The 4,018-nt window shown below is 36.0% G+C and overlaps 1 non-coding gene across 1 annotated transcript; it reads left to right on the top strand.

Annotated features, from left to right (window-relative positions):
- Positions 1-904: 904 nt before the first annotated feature.
- On the top strand, positions 905-976 carry TRNAV-GAC (transfer RNA valine (anticodon GAC)). Its single transcript has one exon. It is a non-coding gene; the product is annotated as a tRNA-Val (tRNA).
- The last annotated feature ends 3,042 nt before the right edge of the window (positions 977-4,018 follow it).

Below are 4,018 nucleotides of genomic sequence, written 5' to 3'. Positions count from 1 at the left end.
CTTTTACCTACAACCGAAGGTTGACCGGCCAGCCCAAGTGGCTACAGAGGTTGTATCCATGAAAGAAACGGACCCACCAGCAGACGAATTCGGTTGGCAGGTTGTATCGAAGAAGAGAAAAAAGAAAGTTGCCCAACCAGCCCAACCAGAAAGGTGTAGCAAAGAAACGAAAGAAGGCTGCCCAACCAACCTGGGTGGTAGTAAGGATGGCAGCTCCACAACCCCAGGTCGTTAGGCAGACTGTAGCCATGGAAGAAAGGAAGGCTGCTCGTCCACCAGCCCAGGTACCGAGTGAGCGTGTAGCTATGCTGGCTGACCCACCAGCCCGGGTAGATAGCTACGCCCAGATGGCTATGTCTGGTGCAGCAAAGAAGCAAACCCCACAACTACTCCACGAGGTTTGCAAGCCTGCACCCAAAAAGATGAAGACGAAGGTTGCCACACTACCCAATGCACCACCACATGTCTAGAAAGGGAAAAGTGGACAGAATGACTGAAGGTCTCACTCCAACAACAAAATCACCTTAGGAGCCAAGTTCCATCCATCATTGAATATATATATATATATATATATATATATATATATATATATATATATATATATATATATATATATATATATATATATATATATATATATATATATATATATATAATATATATATATATATATATATATATATATATATATATATATATATATATATATATATATATATATATATATATATACATATATATATATACATATATATATATCCTTGTGTATGTTTACTTTCGATACTGAGGAACAGAAGAATAAGCCAAGCAAGTAAATTTCGTCAAAGACATCTCTCTTTTCTTAACGCTGCCTCGCAAAGATTTTCATTAATTCAAATTGAAGAAACAGACGTATTTTTCTATTGTCTGGTTAGCTCAGTGGTAGAGCGTGAGTCTGACACACTCAAGGTCGTGGGTTCGAGACCCACACCAGACATAATTTTGGTCTTTTTCTTTTTTCATTTTGTCCGCATCACATGTGTGCACCATTCAGTATGTTCGTCCAACGTTATAGTGAAGATCTTCACAATAAATTGGGGTTTTCGACCTTATCTGAAAGGGTCAGGTCCACCAAGACGTCCTTGAAATCTTCCAGAAGCTTCTGGCGATCCTCCTCCTACGACAGCAACATGGAGACTTACCCTGTGGTTATTTTGCCGGCTAGTCGGCAACGGTCGGTTAAGCAGTATTTTGCCGTGGTAATCTCAGTGCTTTATGTAATACTAAGTGCCAGAAAATGTTCTTGGGGGCGTAGCTCAGTGGTAGAGCGCTCGCTTGGCATGCGAGAGGACCCGGGTTCAAACCCCGGCACTTCCATTTTTGTTATTTGGGAAATTCATTTTCAGTCGTGTATATACATATATATATATATATATATATATATATATATATATATATATATATATATATATATATATATATATATATATATATATATATATACATATATATATATATATATATATATATATATATATATATATATATATATATATATATATATATATATATATATATATATATATATATATATATATATCGTCCGATCAGGGAAGTTAAGCAGCGTTGGGTCTGGTTAGTACTTGGATGGGTGACCGTCTGGGAACACCAGATGCTGTTATCCCTGGGGATAGGGAAGAAAGAATACTTGCCTCATATTCCCTGTGTGTCGTACAAGGCGAATAAAAGGAGAGGGAGCGCGAGACTGGAAATCCTCTCCTCTCATTTTCAATTTTCCAAAGAAAGGAACAGAGAAGGGACCAAGTGAAAATATTCCCTCAGAGGCTCAGTGTAGTGAGAGTGTAGTGAGGAAGAGTATAGTGATGATAAGGATATTGTCAAGACAGCTTGTAGTGAAGAAACGAATATAGTGAAGATCCGAATGTAGCAGAGATAAGGGTTATCAAAGAGTAAAGTTTATTCAAAATGATTATGTAGTGAAGATAAGAAGTATTTTTAGTGAACATCAGGGAGTGCAATGATGATGGTATGGTAGAAATAACGGTGTAGTGAAGAAGAGGGTATAGTGAAGATATAATTTAGTGAAAATAAGCTAGTAGTGAAGATACACTTTAGTGAATATGAGGTTGTAGTGAACTTAACCATATTGACCTGATCCCCCAAATCCTCCAAACTACGTTCAAGGGCGGATCCAAAGCCAACCGAAAAGGCTATTTCTCTGTGTATTGTTAGTGGTGGTGGTGGTGTGTAGGTGTGTGTAATCATGTATTTGCACTGTATTAGGAGGGGGTTTTACACTCGTGGGGCCCCGTGTAAGTACGTTGTTTGTGTGAGCGGGTAAAATCTAAAGCCTTCCTTGAAACCAGCTTAGTCAAGATAAGGTCATATGAAGATGAGGTTGTAGTGAAGATTATAATGGGCCTTGCATAGTGAAGATAAAGGGATCAAGGAGAGGAGATTTAGTAAAGAAGATTATAGTGAACACAAAAGGATTCAAGCTACGTGCAGGGTCGCCTTACGGACTCAATTGAACTTACATTTTAGGTCAAAGGCATCACTAGTACACCCCGTCCAGCCTTAAAGTTTATCCGTGCACACACACACACACACACACACACACATATATATATATATATATATATATATATATATATATATATATATATATATATATATATATATATATATATATATATACACTATCCCTGGGGATAGGGGAGAAAGCATACTTCCCACGTATTCCCTGCGTGTCGTAGAAGGCGACTAAAAGGGGAGGGAGCGGGTGGCTGGAAATCCTCCCCTCTCTTGTTTTTTTTTTTTAATTTTCCAAAACAAGGAACAGAGAAGGGGGTCAGGTGAGGATATTCCCTGTAAGGCCCAGTTCTCTGTTCTTAACGCTACCTCGCTAACGCGGGAAATGGCAAATAGTATGAAAAAAAAAAAAATATATATATATATATATATATATATATATATATATATATATATATATATATATATATATATATATATATATATATATATATATATATATATATATATATATATATATATTGGAAAGGAAATGCCTTGATGAATAAGTGATGCCAAGATGTGTCCTACCTCAACGATTGTTGCAGCTGTCTGGTTGACCATTTCACCAATTCCAAAACGTCATTTTAAAGAAACACATTGAATTAAAGAAACTTGCAATGGAGGAGACTTTTCGCATTACAAGAGAGAAGAAACTTGCTTTTCAAATGGCAATACCGACATATTGGAAGAACCGGATGTTGGACTATTGCTATGATAGATTAAGGAATGAAAGCAATAGGCTACAAAATGACACTAAATTGTAAGTTGGACCATCTTATTAATAACAGCGACTGGACTAAGAACACAAACCCTTCTTTTGTGATAAACCTGTCTGATAAACAACTAGATAAAGATTCCTTGTGTGCATTAGGCTATGGATTAAGTTTTGTGTGCTCTAACAGGGAAGCCATCTGTGTAGATGTCACATAGTCTTTTTGTAATTTAGAGAAATACAGTAATTTAAGTAGTGATGAAATTAATATCTGTAAGATTTAGTGTATGCCAGTTTGTCAAAACCAGTGGAATCTAGTTGCCCTAAAAGATTTATAAGAGCTATTAACACCTGAAAAGAAGACAAGGATATAAATATTACTAAAGCAGATAAGGCTAACACTGTTGTGATTTTAGGCAAAGTAACTTTTTATCTAAATTGAATTTTCTTTTAAATGATGACACAACATATTCTAAACTCAGTAAAAATCCCTTACAAGCAGTTAATTCCCATTTCAATCGAGAAATAAAGGTGCTGTTGAAAGGTAATGGTTTTCTTATCAAAGTTTGTCATCTTTTTCCCCTTCATGCCCATATATGTATGGACTTATCAAAACACATAAACAGAATTTTCCAGCAAGACCTATAGTGAGTTCATTAGCCCCATCACATATAGATTGTCAAAATGGTTAGTTTCTTTATCAAACCATTTAGTGGGTAAGGTGTCAAATTC

This window comes from Panulirus ornatus, chromosome 70, assembly GCF_036320965.1.
Source record: "Panulirus ornatus isolate Po-2019 chromosome 70, ASM3632096v1, whole genome shotgun sequence".
NCBI lineage: Eukaryota > Metazoa > Arthropoda > Malacostraca > Decapoda > Palinuridae > Panulirus > Panulirus ornatus.
The sequence above is the reverse complement of the archived record's forward strand: the minus strand, read 5'-3'. Positions and strand labels throughout refer to the sequence as shown.